At 39.0% G+C, this 17,652-nt stretch overlaps 1 long non-coding RNA gene across 2 annotated transcripts in view; it reads left to right on the forward strand.

The window, feature by feature from the left end:
• The window catches only part of LOC137478274 (uncharacterized), a 77,739-nt gene that overhangs the window by 13,607 nt on the left and 46,480 nt on the right, over positions 1-17,652 (forward strand). Inside the window, exon 1 of one of the 2 annotated variants that reach the window (XR_011001484.1) lies at positions 11,811-11,871. The exons of the other annotated variant lie outside the window; for it this stretch is intronic. This is a non-coding gene — a long non-coding RNA (uncharacterized lncRNA). Of the gene's footprint in view, positions 1-11,810; positions 11,872-17,652 lie in introns of those variants that run through there. 2 annotated transcript variants of the gene reach the window in all.

The raw sequence follows: 17,652 nt of genomic DNA on the forward strand, positions 1-17,652 counted from the left end.
AGAGTGTTTGAAAGACAAATGTTCCAGTGTGGGACAAGAGCAAACTGACATCCCGAAACTGCCATAATTTGGGCTGGAGCTTTTTATTAACTTCTCCTAAACATTTTGGCTTTTCTGATTATAGTTTCATAGTATTTTTCACAGACCTACACTTGGTAAGTTGATGAAGTCTCAAAGCAGTAATCAAAGGCAATAAAGCTGAGTGAAAAACAGGCTGTCTTAAATGCAGTAGGCTTTGTTTATTAATTAAGGAACACCACAAAAAGAACTACAAAACAACCTGTGAAAGGTAAATGGATTTGTGCTTGAGTCAGAAATATCTGAAAGACAGCTTACCCCAGTAAAAAAAGTCTCCCTTTTAATATATAACTAAACCTTCGAAACAAGCTGGAAGGACTTTTCATGAAAAGAGATGAAAATTGCTGAGATTTGAATTGCAAATATTTGCAGCAGCCACTGTTTTCCCAAAATATGTGTTAAGGTGGTTTCAAATTTTGTCTGTTCCTATTTATTTCCACGTATGATAGATCAGCCTACCCCCTCCCCCTACTAAGTCTAAACCATGCAAAATGTGTTTTTTCACAAAACTTGTATATTTTACTGTCCTAAACCATTGAGATTAGAGCCCCCAAGGGGTGGGGTTGCCAAAACTCAGACAATTAGAAATTAGCTCATGGTAGCCAGGGAGAAAAGACATCTGTAAAACATTTTGCAGACCTAATGATACTTTATTTGTTCTCACATAATCCCCTTTTGTCGCAATTCACATTTATTATACCTATTCCATTTATCTACAAATAAAACTTGACAGGCTGCTGTTCTGCTGCTGGATTTTTTTTTTTTTTTTTTTTGCCAGTGGGCTAGAGATGTTTGATTTTACTTCTATCTGAATCCAGCAATTTCAGTCATGTTATATTCAAGGGATCACATCTTTATTTTTGTGATAAATGAATAAGATTTTCTGCTTGCCTTGATTAAATTATCTACGTGACACGGGAGCTGAAGTGAGCTTGATACATCCAGTTTTATTTTCTCAAAGTCAATGGGCAGTACTGGAACAACAGGGAGATATTAATTTAATTAATAGCTTGTTTGGGGACAGGTAATTGATTATCTGTGTTATTTTGGCTACTGCTATTTACAGCCCAGTGGTATTAAATAACCAGGAATACAGGTTAAAAGGGCTGTAACCCTCAAGAACAAGGCTCAGTGGGGTAGGAACTGGTATTCCAGAGGGGGAACAGGAGTGTGGACAGACAGCCCAGTGCCAAGTGTCTTTATGAGCATTTTGGTTCAGAGCAGAAAGGTGTTTTGGTGAAGTGACTGCTCCACCTTGGAGGCAATATTGAACCAGGAAGCCAGCAGGGAACAACAGCAGCTTCTAGTCCACCTCTAGGCCAGTAGCCACTACATTTTACCAAACTTGAATCCTTAGGGAGAAGGGGAGGTATCTAAGGATAAATGGGTCTTGTGAAGAAAAAGGTTAGAAGAGTGGTCTGCAAGGTGGAGAGCAGCTGTGATCTCAGTGCAGGCTGGTTTTGCTCCACAGGCTGGATTTATGTGGTGAGCAGGCTGCTAATGGCTTCCCATTACCTGGCCATTTATGGCTCTTGTGACATGAAATCTTCATTTTCCATACTGAAGAAAATGTCCACAACCATTCATATAATGACCAAAGGAACAAGCAAAAATTTGTCAGCAATTTAAGTGTTTGCTCAGTGTTAATATCAGGAGCAGTAAAGTCTCTTTTATTTATGTTGCAATGCTAATCCAGCTTCCCAGCCTGTGTAGTAATTATATGTTTCTTACAACTAAGTCTATTACATGATTGCATTTAAATCATAAAGTTAAATCCAAAGCAACTGTATTTAACCTATAACAAGATGCAATTAACAATATAAATAGTCCTGCAATAAATGGGCAATTACTTCTCTGAATGAACAGATTTTTTGGGTACTGAGAAAATGTAATTTCAAATGCATTATCATTTTATTGTTATGCCCTTAATTTTTTGTGAAATTTGAAAAGTCAAGTCTGGCAGAAATGGATGTGAATATTAAATAAAGTCCTGTTCTCATTGACAATGCAGAAGCTGTTGGACTCCTGCTCCAAATTTTCTCTGCTCCTTTCAGCTTACCTACACTATGCTTGAATCAGCTGAGCCCTCATCTAGTGAAAACAGAAAATGTCCTCAGCTCTTTCACAGATCTTCTAGCCCACTGCTAATTTTCCATTAAAGGTAGCAATACAGTTACCCCTCAGCATGAAGTGATTTTCAGACCTACTTGACTTAAATTGGTATTTATTTAAGGAAGATGAAACCTACTGGTAATTCATCTTCTGAGTGTAATTGGTAGTCTGCTGCTGTATCCCAGCTATGGAGTTAAAATAGCTTTAGTTGTTATTTTTTATCTACTACCCTCAGGAACCAAATTAGATGGCTAATAGACTGGTCAAAATAACAGAAAATTTGTTCATAATTGCTTAATCAGATTTAAGTCAGCATGTTTGTACCCAAATAAGCAATTGAGAAGTTATTTAAATGTTATATTATTATCTAATTATATCAAGAAGCATAGCCTCCTTGCTTTTTAGAGAGAGGAGGTATATAATAGATTCATTGTACAAATACTTGTTTATGAAACTATCTGACTGCACAATTGTAATTTCTCTGGTACAAGACCACTGATATTTAGGGACACATTCACTGCCATTAGAAACAGATTAGAGCAATTAAAGTCTGGTGGGGTTTTTTTATTGTTTCTTGGCAAATGCAAGAATGTTGTTAATGTGTGGAGTGGTATAGACTTAATTCTGTTAAATTTGTGTTATAAAAAAAAATTAGTTTCTCTCTAATTGCCTTATTTTCAACTCAATATCTGCTTGCCAGGGTTAATACTTTTCCTTATTCAAATCAGCTACCAAGAATATTTTCTCCCTAAGCTTTTTTAATCCTTTAGTCGTCAAATATAAATGCAGTCACTGATAATGGAAAATTTAGATTTCTACCATGCATAATGGCCAGACTGAAGCTGCTTGCTTGGCAAAGGAACATTGAGTTAAGGGAATTGGTGTTAACAGTCAAATATCAACAGTTAAAAGCATTCTCATTAGGGGCTAAAAATGATTGACAGAGAGGTGGAGCTACTAAGTGTTTACTGGAATGTGTGAAGGTTTATTAATATTGGCACGGGGATGGTCCTATTTGTCTAGACAGCTAGAAAATCTAGTGTGTCTAGACTGTGATTTGTGGGAACTTTTCCCCTTTGTAAACAGTATTTTGTTCTCAGTGATAGACATGGCCCTGGGTTCAGTGCAATATTGGCCTGGAGCTTCAATTGTCTTTGATTGAAACTTGCTAGTGTCAAATAATGGTGTAAAACCATTGCCTTTTTTAAATTCCCTTTGAGCTGGGGATCTGGGGTTTGGTTTCAGAAATCTACAGAAAAAAAAAAAAACACATTACTTTTCTGATAGTATCATTTCAGAGCCTTTAAATTTATTTTTCTTTTTTTACAAAGGATGGCTGGGATTGCAGTGTCTGGAAGAAAGGGACATAATACCTGAAGGAAGAGCATTTCCTAAATTACTGCATAACTCTTTGTGTCCTGGGCACAGTTATTTCTTTTCTACAATGTCATAACGTGGTTAATAAATAGAGAATGCAGAAAAAGGCCAAAGCCCCTGGTTCTTTGCCATTCTTACTTTCTTTCAATTCTGCAGGCATCCTCTTGATAGTCTTTACCAGCTAATTTCTGCTTTCAAAACTTCTTTACACCAAAAGACTACAAACATATACTCTCACTTGCTACGTAGGTATTTAAAGTTTTTCCTCTTTTCTAAGCCACACAAGTGTTTGTTAAATATAGTATCCATGATTGCATTGCCAGTGCCTATTAAAGCCATAATGTCACAGCAATTTTGTCATGAACCGGTATGGCTCATCTGACAGCAAACTTTTGGCTGTGGAAAACTGTAGCGTAGGTTTAAGCCTGGCTTGCAGACAGCTCAAGGGGGATGGTTCAGTTATGAAGCAATGCAGCCATCTTTCTGGGATGTGTGCCCCAAAACAACTCACAGCCTCAAGTAATGGGGCTGTGCCTGTTGCTGTCCCCTTTGTAATCCACGTGGAGATTGGAAGCAACACTGGCATTACTGTATTTAAATATACCTGGAGCATAAAAACAAGAGGTGATTTTTCATGTGATAAATGGGACATTTTCAGAGCTGTGGAATACACCTTGCCTGTCTGCCTTACCTTTGCTGTACTCAGGTGGGACAAAGAATAAGATTTTACCAGGTACTGTATTGTATTGATTTGAAACCAATCAAAAAACCCTGATAACATACACAGAAACAACCCAACCTTCAGATGATTTAACACATGCATTTTTTAAATAGTAAAAGGAGCTAATCTTCAGGGGTTTTTTTTGGTTTGGTGGTTTTTTTTTTTGTGTTTTTTTTTTTTTTTATTTTTTTTTTTTGGTTGGTTGGTTGGTTGGTTGGTTGGCTGGCTTTTAATTCCCAGACCCCAGCTCTGGGGTCTGCACCACAGGATGGACATGGATCTGGTGGAGCGAGTCCAGGGGAAAGCCACAGAGGTGATTAGAGGAATGGAACACCTCTCCTGTGAGGAAAGGCTGAGAGTTGGGGTTGTTCAGCCTGGAAAAGAGAAGGCTCAAAGGAAATCATTGTGGCCTTTCAGTATCTGGAGGAAGCTTACAATAAAGCTGGAGAGGGACTTTTGGCAAGGGTATGTAATTCATAGCACAAGGGGTAATGGCTTTAAGCTGAAGGAGAACAGGCTTAGATTGCATATAAGGGGGAAATTCTTTACTGTGGGGATAGTGAGGAACTGAAAAAAGTGGTCCAGAGAAGCTGTGGATGCCTGATCCCTGGAAGTGTTCAAAGCCAGGTTGGATGGGTCTTTGAGTACCTGGTTTAGTGAGAAGTGTCCCTGCCTATGGCAGGTATTTGAAACTACATAAATTTTATGGTTCCTTCCAACCCAAACTGTTCTATGACTCTATAAAACGCATGTGAAAAACTGAGCATTTGGGCTGGTTTCTTGGTTTCCTTTTGTTTCCAGAATGTTTTTAAGTGCAAATAAATAGAATTGTCTCTTAAACACAAAATCAGGTTTCAGAAAAATGGCTGTTTTCTGGCAGATTCTCTGTCCCCACAGAACTGGACCCCTTTACTCACGGGAAACATTTTCAGTTGCTATATTTCAGTCAGCCCTACTCACCAGTTTTCCCAGCATGCACAGACAGGAGAGGGCTTTCGTGCCCTTGAGAGGCTTCAGCTTTGGAGAGACCTTGCATCACGATGAGTTTCCTTTGCTGTAACAAAAGCTGCAAGTGTTAAGGATCAGGGAGATTTTTCAAATGGCCCCCTCATTACAGCCTCCATTCTTTGAATGACACCTGGTAACACATTGTGCTTTTGCAATTTTGCTGTCAAAATGGATGGTGTTTTATGGCTGGTACATCTCATAGAAATAGATTGCACAGCTCACTGAAGAAGCAGTTAGTCAACAAAATGCACTCTGGCACTTGGTGTAGTGACTGCAATTATTTGACTGGTGGCCAGCCTAGGTAGCTCTTGGGAGCCATAAATAGTATTTAGAGGTTGCTGTAAAAGCTTTTTAATTTGTTACACCAGAGTTCATTTACATTGTACACCATATGTCATGGCAAAAGCACCCTCTCTTTGTAGAACATTATGCACAAAACAATATGTTATAAACACAACTTTTTAATGGCCTCCAGAGTAGCTGTAGATAGCTCCTCCAGGAGGCTGCCTAAAGATGGATCTGTTACGTGGCTGGAAATCTGAGGTCACTTCGTTTTAGCTAATGAAATGAGGCAAGATTCACTCTGCATTTCAGATGAGAACATGGCCCACTAGCAGTTTAATCTCAATAATGTGAAGTCATTCATTACAGATTAATGCAGGAGTTGTTACTATAATTGGAGGATGCCTCCTCTGGAAGCAGAGAAGGACCTTGGTTTTGAAGGGAGGGGGTCTCTGGCTGCACCTGAACCCACTGCTGTGCAGCTGATGTGAAAGGAGACTCAGAGCCCCAGCAGTGCACTGGAGAGAGCTTACAGCACATGCAGGGTAGTCAGCTGCTGTGCAAGGCTACGTCAATGTACTCTGATTTTGTCACTTCGGTTCATGAAACTGAAATGGGGAGAAGGGCAAAAAGAGACTACCAAGGAACAGAGCATGTGTTTGCAGGAGAAGATGAAAAAAGCTTTGCTGGCTTAGTAGTTGAAGGCTGTAAATTGAAGGCTGAGAGAAGATAGGATTAGTCTAAATAAATGCATTGGAGAGGATTAAGCATGAAGGAGGAAGAACTTTATAAACTGAAGGACAATTATGGTAGATAAAAGAAAGGGTTAGGCACTGTACATTAGCAAACTAATTCCAGAAATTGAATGATGATTCACACCCTTTAAAGGAATAATTTCCTCCAAGATGCTGATTACGTGAATGAGATGGCAAATGGAAAATATACACTAACCTGATAAACACAGGTAGCATAGTAATGTTCAATATCTAAAACAACCAGGGATCAGAAATCAGAAACAGACCTTTTCCTTATGGTCTAAACAGAGTTTTTTTTTTTTGTTTTGTTTTTGTTTTGTTTTTTTTTTTTTTTTTTTAGTTCTCTGTCAAAGGAAATATTAGTTCACCAAGAAATTCTGGACTAATTAGGATCTATTTCACCTGTCAGCATCATCTGAAGCCAATGGAGGAAAGAAAGTATTAGAGATTTTACTCTGAAAATTTAATATCGATCAGTTTTCTCTTTTAGGAAGTTACATTGCTTTGAACTTTTTTTTTCTCTCTCTTTTTCTCTTCTAGTAATTTCTAGCTTTTACTGGCTGAAAATAATCTATTTTTATGTATTGGTGAAGGGCCCATGCTTGTTTGGGGTTTACTGTAATATTAAGAAACACCCTTCTTATGTTAATAAGCATCTCTCAGTAAGTTTCTGTATATTTATATTTGGCCCCATCTCTACTAAAAATCTCTTATTCTCAAGTCAACTTGATTTTCAGAAGATTGGTAACTTTCTGAAGCACTTATGATAGAAAGAAATATTTTTCTTTTAAGTAAATCTTTCTTTCTTAGTGTAATTCTGCTCTGGTCTTGGTTGCTGGCAGAATTATCCTGTTTGGTCCTGCCAAATAAGATATCAGAGGGCTAAAAAAGGAAAATTATATTCCGTTTACATGGAACCACATCCCTCCATGAGTTTCAGTGGTTTTTAGGTTTTTGCACACTAATTGCAATCAGACTCATAAAACTTTTAAACACAGTATGTGTCTCAGAGAAACCAAAAAGCTGCTTCTGAAGTCATCTCACTGTGTCAGGGGGGGTATTCTGGTCTCAATGACTTTCTTTGTGGGTTAGCCTTCCTGTTACCTGCATTCTTCTAAGAAATTAAGAGAATATAATTATTTGCCATTTGTGGCACTGGGCAGTATCTCCATAGGAATGGAACTGGACAACATCACTGGAGAAGCTGTTTCCTTGCCACCTTATATGGTTTCATGCTTGTATGTCTTGCCACCAAACCTCTTGCTACCTCCTGAAGTGAGGAGATGCCCCAAGGACTTCTTCCTACCAGGGCAGTGCAACAGGGCTCAGAGAAGTGTGGTACCTACAGGAACAGAGGCACTGCTCCAGGAAACAGAGGAGGAATGTGCAGATTTGAGAGAGTAAACATCCTAAAGGACCCATGTTTGCTACAGTACAGTCTCCTACATTCCCTGAATTTTCCTGTTAGATGGTCAGCCTTTCCAGAGATCAGCAGGAGGCAGCAAAGCAAAGGCTGCTTCTATCAACCTCAGTGTCTTGCATGGCTTGAGGTGGCCCTGCACGTGACCTCTCCTTTATCAAAGACTGCATTTTACATCTATCGTATCTTTAGGTTTGGATATTTCTAAAAAAAAACTTTTACCAGGTAGTAGAATGAGGATTTGTACCATAATGCCTTGCAAGAACTGACTGTACCTTCAAAGGCAGCAGCAGCTCTGATCATCCTGGTACACAAACCAACTTCTGCTTGTAAAACTTCCCTCCCTGGAGGAAAGGCTTTTGTTGAAATGCAAGGACTCCCTCCAGGGATGTGTGGCTCTCTTCTTCCAAGGCAGGGAATTAATTAACTGCCATGATCTCTCAACCGTGCTGTGCTTCTCACAACACTCCGAAGGAGCTTGTTAGAGGCACATAACTTACTGTGCTCGCTCCATGTTAAACCCTTCTGTTGCTAAATCCAACTTTCCAAGCTGGAGACAGAGCCAGAGCTGCGAGTCAGTCACGTGGAGTAAGTGTGGCTTCCTGATTTCATTATTTAGTTAATTGCAGCACTTCTTCAACAGCATCAATCTTTTCTCTGTCTTACCAAGTAAGTCTCTGGTTTATAAATTCGATTGCTGGGGCTGCTTAATGATCAGTTTTGAAAATTCTATTCTTTCCCTCACAAATGTTGACTCTGTCGTAATGCCCACTCAGCTAATCAAGCCCAATTTCTATTATAATGAACTTTTGGAGATGTGATGAAGTTTGAATGCCAAGGGCTGGAAAAGAATTACGGTATTTCCCAACTTTACTCTGTGATTCTCTCCTTCTCCAAAGCCCTCATTACTGCAGCCCTAAATAGATTTTGAATGTATAAGGAGGGAAGATGCAATTAGTAAAAGTAAATAAATTAGTAAGTAAAAAAAAAAAAAAAAGTAAGTACTGAGGGAAATGGATGTTAGGCTGGTTAACAATGGTAAAAAGAGAATGTTGTGGTCTGATTTGGAAGAAGGAGATTTGTTATATCCAAAGACTTCAGATAAAGTTTCTGAGTTATCAATAACTACCTCTGCTTTCATACAGGGCTCAGGAACACATGTACACTGTGGCTCCTTTAACAGCTTCATCAGTCCTCAGAGTTCACTGGCATGCAGAGTATTGACAGATTTTTTTTTCTTTTTTCCCCCAATATTGATGAAGTCCTGAAATACTACACTTAACCAAAGTTTTCAGATGTGTAAATTAGAATTCTGAAAGGTAAATCCCAGAGAATCAACAGTTAAATTATAGCTGTTGAAGTCAAAGGATTTGTGCAAGCATAATCCAAAAGTGCGTGTGCTTGTGTAAGTAACATCAAACAATTTAAAAGGAAAGTATGATCTTATATGAAGTTTCTTTGATTTGTTTGTGCCTTGAAACTCCAGATCTCTGCACAAACATGTTCATTCTAACAAGTTTATAATTTTTCACTGCCAGTATTAATTTTTGAATTATTTTCCTTAGTCTTTTTGTATAGCTTGCAAATCTCTTTTTTGTCTTTTAGCACATTTTCAGAGATATGCCTACATTATCTGTGTGTTATAATCAGGCAGATCTGTTGCATAAATATAATTCCTAAACTTATTCTGAGAGATTTAAAAATAGTATTACTACTGTTACTACTACTACTATTAAAGCCAATAGATGTATGGAGCATTGGAACTTAGTGAACCATATCTTCCAGTCCACATTATTGTTTTACCTTTTTTAGGGTTATTATGCCATGCTATATCAGTGACACAGCCATTTGAGAATTCAGCCTTTATTTTTGTTCTGTTTAAAGGTGAATCTTGCTATATCTCTGAAAACACACAGATGTAATCAGAGGAGCATTACTCTGGTAAACCAAGTAACAGACCTAGGAATAATTGATTGATACGATTAGCTCTTCCCAGAATGAATAAATGAGAAGGATTTAGCTATCAGCTGTCTTTGTTGAATGTCTAATTTCCAAGCAGGTAGTTTGTTGACCTGATTTTTAAAAGTGTTAAGTTTTCTTTTATTGTTCTTTTGAAAGTTTTAAAGTTCTTATAAAACTTCCTTAGCCTTCCAATAATGTTTACGTATATCTACTGGAGTTCTCACACACTGTTCATGTAAATAATGATTGTTTTGCCTTCTTCTTTGTGGGAGGAGAGAATTGATGCACTGTTGGTTTGACCACTGTGGTTGGAGAGGTGGCAATTTCATCCTCCAATCCACTGTCACTTTTGGAATTCTATATATTGCGAGGTCAGAAATAAAATTGGCTCTTTTTCTCTCTGGAACTCACCAAACTTCTGTGTACTCATTTTGTGTCCAGTAGCGACAGCAGTTTTAGAGATAAGCACAATGTTCAGAGCTCTGTAGACCTGCTTCCCAGAACTCCTTCTCCACTGCCACGGGTCCTATTCTACACACCCTGAAACCACCTGCAGCAGTCCCACTGCAGCACGGCGGTTTGTGCCTCCCGAGGCCACGGAGAGCTGCGCTGACCGGGGTGGCTCAGTGTGTGACAGGGCTGGCCCGGCTGCGATGGCACCGCCAGGCCCTGAACCGCAGCGCGCTCGACAGGAGCGACAAACCAACAAATCCCCTCAGGTGCTCCAGCAGCTAATGCTCAGGACAGGGGTGGCTGCACAAAGGGAGGCCAAGGCCCCTTGCAGGCAGTGTGACAGGAAAGCAGGATAATGTAGTGTGGCAGATGCTGCATGGAGGGGAATTGGGGTCATCTTGCGTGCCTGTGTATAATGCAACGTTATGCCATAATTAAGACACTGGATAGAAGCAGTTGAGAAGGATTAGCTACTGATCCATACATTTTATGTTCCTGTTTATTTAAGATAAAGTGTCATGCCAGAGTGATTTTTTTTTTAATATTAAGCCTCTTTAAAGCTTTAATTTCCTTTATTTTCTTTGTAGATGTATATTTTTTAATGTGTTTATCTCTGGTTTAGTAAAAATATGGATTTCTAGAGCATGGCCTGGCTTTAGAAGTTGGCCTATAAAGCAGGACAGAGATGTGTAGAATTAAACCATAAGCCCCATGATTCATGGCAGCACTATAACCAAGGGGAAATATATTTCCCATTTTCAGGGAAGGGTGGAATAGTCTCACTTTTCAAGTATAGGCAGGTGATTTTGTGTGCCTCCTTTTTAAATAATGAAATTCCCCATGAAAACTGGGCAGTCCTCTTTAAGTATTCTCTCCTCAAAAATCACAATTTCCTATCAGTAGATAGCTAAGACGGGAAAATATCACCTGCTCAAAATCTGGAGAATTAAATGGGGAGATGTGAAACTTTTCTCTAGAAGGAAGTTGTATATTGAAGGCCAGAGTGGACATGAACTTTTTGGCCCTCTGTTAGAAGTCAGCTTTGATAGAGGAGAGAGGGGACAGGCAGAACCAGGTTGTGTTCAATTATTCAATTAATTTCTATCACTGGCTATTTCAAATCTTCAAGAGGGTGCTCAGGAATAAAAGGTTGGGGCAACCATCTGTTTGAAAAGTGTGTCAGTGAAAATGAAACAATCAATTAGTATGAAAGGCAGACTTTTTATCTGACATGGTAAGTAGAAAAAAATGCAAAATTACGAAACCCTGTGAGCAGATCTCTTAGAGTTTAAAGTATGTTTGAACCCAGAGTAATTTTTTCTAGCTAAGGAAAAATAATCCTGTTTCTCTCTCTTTGCACTTCTTCTCCTTCTCTCTCTTTGCTTTTCTTTGCTATTTTCTTGCTTTCAGCAATTCTCCCAGTGTATTTCCAAGTTAGATAGCGCAGTTTTATCAATTTTGTACTTATTTGGTCCTTTGCAATTCCCATGGTATTTCAGTGGAGCTGAAGATCTTTGAAGACCATTTCTGTAGAGTTCTGATGAGTTTTTAAAGCACACTTAGCCTGGAGATTATCTTCTTCCCTTTTTTGGAAAAATATAGGAGAAAAAACAAACCCCAGAGACTGTGTTAATTCTTGAGAGCTACATCATATCAGTGCCAAGTTCGCAGAGGATCTGTCAATTTCTACTTCCCTATGGTGGGTAGAACCAGAGGCCATTCTGCTGAGAGCAAAACATAATAACCCCTTGTTCAGGGATGATTTGCCTGTGAGGGAGTTAAAGGTTTGTCTATATTATTGTATCTGTTTCAGAGCTTACATAGCTGTAGTAAGGCAAATTCACCATCTGGGAAAGAGTGCTTCTTGTTACTCAGCTGAAACAAGGCTTAGAAATACAAACACACCACAAGGCTCTTCCACTGGGAAAACCACTCTCAGAACCAAAGATCTGACATGCCATATCAATTTCACCAAGAGCAAGCAACATTCATTTGAGGCACATTTGTAAACACAAAATGCGACACTTCTTAAATTTAAAAAAATAAATTTAAACCCCATGTCTTTTGAATGTCTTTGTATCTTTCAGCGCCTCCAGTTCAGAAAACAGATCATCACTCATAATTATGAGGAGTAATTTGTATCAATTCATAATTATCTTGTGTAAAATTAATTCTCTCTGTGCATAAGTAAAATATTCACAAGGCAAAATGGAAGGGCCATAATAAAATAATTTGTTCCTCATCCCACACTGCAGGACCTTGTTTAACCTGGAGTCTTGAGTTATCAAACCAGTGACTGATATTCCTGGAGGTAAAAGTTCAGGGTTAATTTGTTTCCAATGCAAGCATTTTTCCAGTCGTGGATCCTTTCAAAATTAATTTGGAGTACAGACATCTCTGTGTGCTCTTGAGACTGCCTTTTCTAGGATATGTGGACTGTGAGCTTTGGGGACCTGAGGAAAGGCCAGTTTTAGGAATAGCCAAGCAGCAGGTACACTTCATCTTTGGCAGCTGCTCCTCACTTCCTCCCCTATCCCACCTGCGTGCTGCCATGATATCTGTTTCCAAGCACTACTGCTATTAATAGTGTTTAATACTGCTATTAATAGTGTTTTCCAACAGACTGACTCATTTCCCTACCCTGGTCATTATGGGCAGTCAGTGACCTTTAGCAGATGAAAGCTTGAGGCAGTGCTGAATGAACCTGTTCCCTGCAATCAAAGCAAACTCAGATTATTAATTGCATTAAGCTTTAACCATTGCTTTTAAATGCAAATTTACTTTTCTGTTTGGTTGGTTGGTTGGGTTTGTGTTTTGCTTTTTTCATTATTATACCCAATGGCACCCAGTGAGAGGAATGTGACATCTTGAGCTGTCAGCAGTTCTTTTCTTCTCTTTATCTCCTTACCTGATTCCTAGGGAATGCAGGAGAAGGTTTATTAAATTTGTTGGATTTTTTATTGGTTTTGTCTCACCTTTGGCCCTGAAGAGAGGGGTACTCATATCAGACCCTCTATAGCTTGGTAATTTGGGCATCTGCATGACATGGAGATGGATGTGCCCAGGTGTGGGTGACTGGACAATAAGGTGTGCAAGTATGGGCACTTATTAACACAATCCAGCTGGGAAAAATGGCAATCACAAAGTGTGCCAAGGCATCTTTCTCTGGAGATTGTCTCTGGAGTTGTGGTTTAATCACATTCTTTAGATGCAGAAATGAAATACAATTCTGTTCCAACACTCTTGGCATTCTTTGTTTGAATGACTAATTACCTCCATTTTTAGATATTTTTTTGCATACACCTCAAATCATCTCAGGATGTGAAAGTACACTTTCAGACAACTTGAGGCAGACAGCCCCAGAAGGAAAGTCCTTGAAAATCAATATGGACCAGGGGAAAACTCAGGCCACTTGATTGCTTCTAGTTGAATTAGTGGCTAAGTGAGAATGGAAGAGGATATTCCTAATTTCCAGTAAAACGACACTAAGTGGAAGTCTATCTGGCACTGTGGTTCTACAGCCAGAACAGAAGAAACATTTGCAGAGGCCTCTGTATTTTTTGAAATTCAGTGTAATGCACTGAGGTGGCCATAGCCGAGTCCTTCAAGGTTTTTCCCAATATTTAAAACTTCTTTATTTTAAAACTGTCCCAACTATAGATTTAAGGCACTATATTTCAGGCACTCTCTTCCTAGCTCATTGCATGCCAAGGTAACCTGCTTAGTATTTTTCTTCTGAGATCTGCCTTTCCTCTCAGATGACCAAACAAAGTGTCTGTCCTTTGTCAGAATAGTGAGTGTCCCGAGAGTATGACTGTCTGTCTGGGTATTTGATTCTGGTTTGGAGAGCTTCATGTTTACTTATCCCTCCTTTGATGGAGTAAGGTGTAGCAATATGACATCTGCAAATCATGTTTAGCACCAAGAAATTTAAGGGGAAAAAAAAATTCATCTTAATGCAATGACTATTTAAACAGTTACTAAATTCAGTAGTGCAAAATGAGAGACAAATGTTTTATAAGTACCTAAATAGTAATTTAGCTCCAAAAGGTTCACTGTGTAGTTCAGCCATTCAAAAAATTAACAGGATATTTATATCACTGTCTGTTTTCCTCTGCACTGTCTCCAAAGAACAGGCTCCTGATATGGAGACAAACCAATTTTCCATATATACCTATTTTTTTTCTGAGATTCCATTCAAATCAAAGTTGCCTTTCTCTGCTCAAGGATATGCATAATAGAAAACATGATTTTGTGGATTAAAAATACCAATTGTCTGATTTCCCTAACAGGATAATGGTTACCAGTATGTAGATGCTACTGCTGTCCTTAGTGTGTTGACAGATAGTAAAGAAAAGCTTTTACTCAATGCAAATGAAAGCCTGAGGACTGATGCTGTAGTTAAGTGGACTATAAATGGATAACTATCCTCAGTAAATGAAGTGCTGTATATATACTCCCTTGGTGGAACTTAGAGCTGGGCAGGAAGTTTTCAGAAAATGTTTATTAATTAAATTTATCAGTAAATCTGGGTATGTTTTGACAGCTTTTGTCTGGAAATGTTTGTCTCAGGTCCAGGATGGGAAGAGTATTTTGAAAAGGGATACAGCTCAGTAGAAATACATGAGTTATTTTTCTCACAGCTTTGTAGGAGCATCAGGTTTTACTTCCTGCGATGCCACCATGCCACATTTCTCATACTTTTGGCCATTCCAGGCCTATTCTACTGCAGATGTTCTCACTCACTGAATAAAAAGGTATTCAATGGAGGAGAGAAAAAAGCTGCAGTGGCTGGGCATGCCCTCTATGTCTTCATATGAAAGGCAAAACCAACAACAATAAAATCTCTTTGAAGGAGGAGGCATTTAGAAACCCCAGCTTTAGTCATGTGATGAAAATGGATTTTTGAAAGGTTTGAGATTGAAAGATACCTCCAGAACCATATTCAGAGTAGGAGCCTGAGTTTGCTGAATCCCCTGGCTGCTGTGGTGCCTCTATGCCCAGGGATTAAAGGCAGATTTGATTAACCTGCTCATTTCCATACAGCAAGGCTGTATGGATTCCATCTTCTTTTTACACAGCACCTACTCTGGCAGAGCACCAGGCTCAGAATTACAGACAGAATTCAATACTAACATTCTGTTTTAATGAGATAAACACATTGATGTCAGTGGGAGCAGGGCTCATAGATATTGCTGCATCTTCAAATTTGCTGGGTAGCACTAACAATAAAGCAAATTATAATCTCTTTAGATTTTTATTAATCTATGAACTGTCTTTATCATGTGAATATAAATTCATTGTGGAGATATGTGTTCCTCATTATTCCTTTTTCTCATTTAGGTTGCCCATTTTGTCTGCCAGGTATCTGTTAGGTGCTGCTGTAGTCTGCTAACCCTCATCTGAATCAGCATTCTGATTGTGTTTAGTCTGGTCCTCTTCATGGCTCTTCTCATTGGCTAATGACAGTTTGGGAATCCACAAGCCAGCAGGACTCTTCCTGCCTCACAGAGTCTGGTGCACGTCTGTCTGCTGCCAGTGCACCTGCAACTACCCATTGTTGATGCACAAACAGAGAAAAAATGTTTGGGATTATTAGCTCAGGCATTGCTCCCCCTCCTATATTGATTTAAATGTTGGTGTGTTGAAGGCCCTGAAGCTGTGCTGACAATCACTTAATGAAAAAATTAATTTGAATGCTTGGTGTTGTTTTTCAGGGATGGTGGTGATGTCATTTATCAAGTTATGTAGGCCTTCTCTCCAGAAATACTGAATTCTGAAGTAAATTGGGCCAAGCAGAAAGGGAAGAGTGGAGACTCCAATTATCTTACATTTGTCAGCAGTGAGCATCTCAATGGAGAAAGAGAAGATTTCCCTACCAGATACATCTGTTGCTAATGCAAGGTGAGAAATGGATTTTGTATTTTGTATGGTATGGTAACACAAGAAAAGACTTGTACTTTTAAAATAATATTTTGATCTTGAGTGAATAGAGATTTTAGGAAAAAATTACCCTGTGAAATAAAAATTTCACCCAAGAATTTCCTTTCACCTGAAGTACAGGAGCATGGCCTGAAGCTTGCCAAAATTGATCCTCATTGAAATAGTAGGATTTCTTTCCTTTCCTGAAATCAAATTCTTCCTTTCAGGAAAGGGAATGAAATCTTGAAATCAGAAGACCTAGTTGAAAAAACACTCCAGAAAAGAGATATGGTCAATCAAGAATGAAATTGAAAAATCCTGGGAATTTGAAATGGAGTGACTACAACCAGTTGTACTGAGATTAAATGTGGTGCAGGGAAAAGGACCAAAGCTTGCCCAAATTATTCCCTTTTAAATCCTTAAAATCAGGAAAGAAAGGGAAGCAAAGAGTCAGAAGAGAAACAGAAGAACTGAAACTTCAAAAGAAAAACACCCAAAAACCTGATAGAACATAGACACAAGAAAAGCCAGTGGGATGACCTGAAGTGCAGGAATATGGCCCGAAGCTTGACTAAATTGATCCTCATTGAAATCACAAGATTTCATTCTCTTTCCCAAAAGGGAATAAATCACTGGGACAAAATCAGACTGCATCAGCATCTATCATTAATTTTACTACATTAGAGAATTAGCAAACTCCCCTCCCTCAGGCAGATCACATTATTACCAGGTTCCCATGGTACCATCCTACAGCAACCAGTCTATACCCATTATATCCTGCAAAAAATATCACCAACCCTTCCCTGATCTCCATACTACTGTCCAAATGTTTAGCACACCAAAATCTCTGGAACAATGTCTGCAGAACACAGAGGGACACCACCAGCACCTGGGCTGCTTTGCAATTATCCAGGCCATCATCACTCGCTCCTTTCCCCGAGTGTGAATGAGCTTGGAAAAAGAGGGAGCCTCTCTTCCTCCTGGGCAATCAGCACTGCTACAGGCATCATGGGCAAAGTGCAAGTGAATCTGAGGCTGTCCTAACCATTCCCATTCTCAAAACATTTATGAGATTGTGGCCATATCACAGCTGGCCATTTAGGGAATAGGCAATAAATGAAAACATTTCCCATGTAGATGACAGATGGGATTGGGTGATAGGGACGGATGAATATCACTAAGGCCTTCCCGTGAATATCCATACGTCTTATTGATGTTACAGCTAAAGCTGATGCACCTTGAAACAGAGGAAAGACTGTTTCTGATAACATTAGGGGAGCAATACGGAAGGAGCAAGATATCTTCTCAATAAACAAAAAACCAAAAAAGAATGAATACGTTTTCTAAACTTCAAAAATAGTGAGAGTTGATCAGTCTGTTAACAAAGTTCAAGGATGATAGAAAATGCTCAGATACCTGTGGGGAGCCATCAAGACAGAGACACAGAAGGGAGGATTTAATGGATGGCATATCCATTTGATCAACAAGAAGAGAGGCTTTCCAAAGTCCTGCATCCTCAGCCTGTATGGGGTGTTGATGGGAGGAAGAGAATAATTAAAAGC

Source organism: Anomalospiza imberbis, chromosome 8 (genome assembly GCF_031753505.1).
Source record: "Anomalospiza imberbis isolate Cuckoo-Finch-1a 21T00152 chromosome 8, ASM3175350v1, whole genome shotgun sequence".
Lineage (NCBI taxonomy): Eukaryota > Metazoa > Chordata > Aves > Passeriformes > Viduidae > Anomalospiza > Anomalospiza imberbis.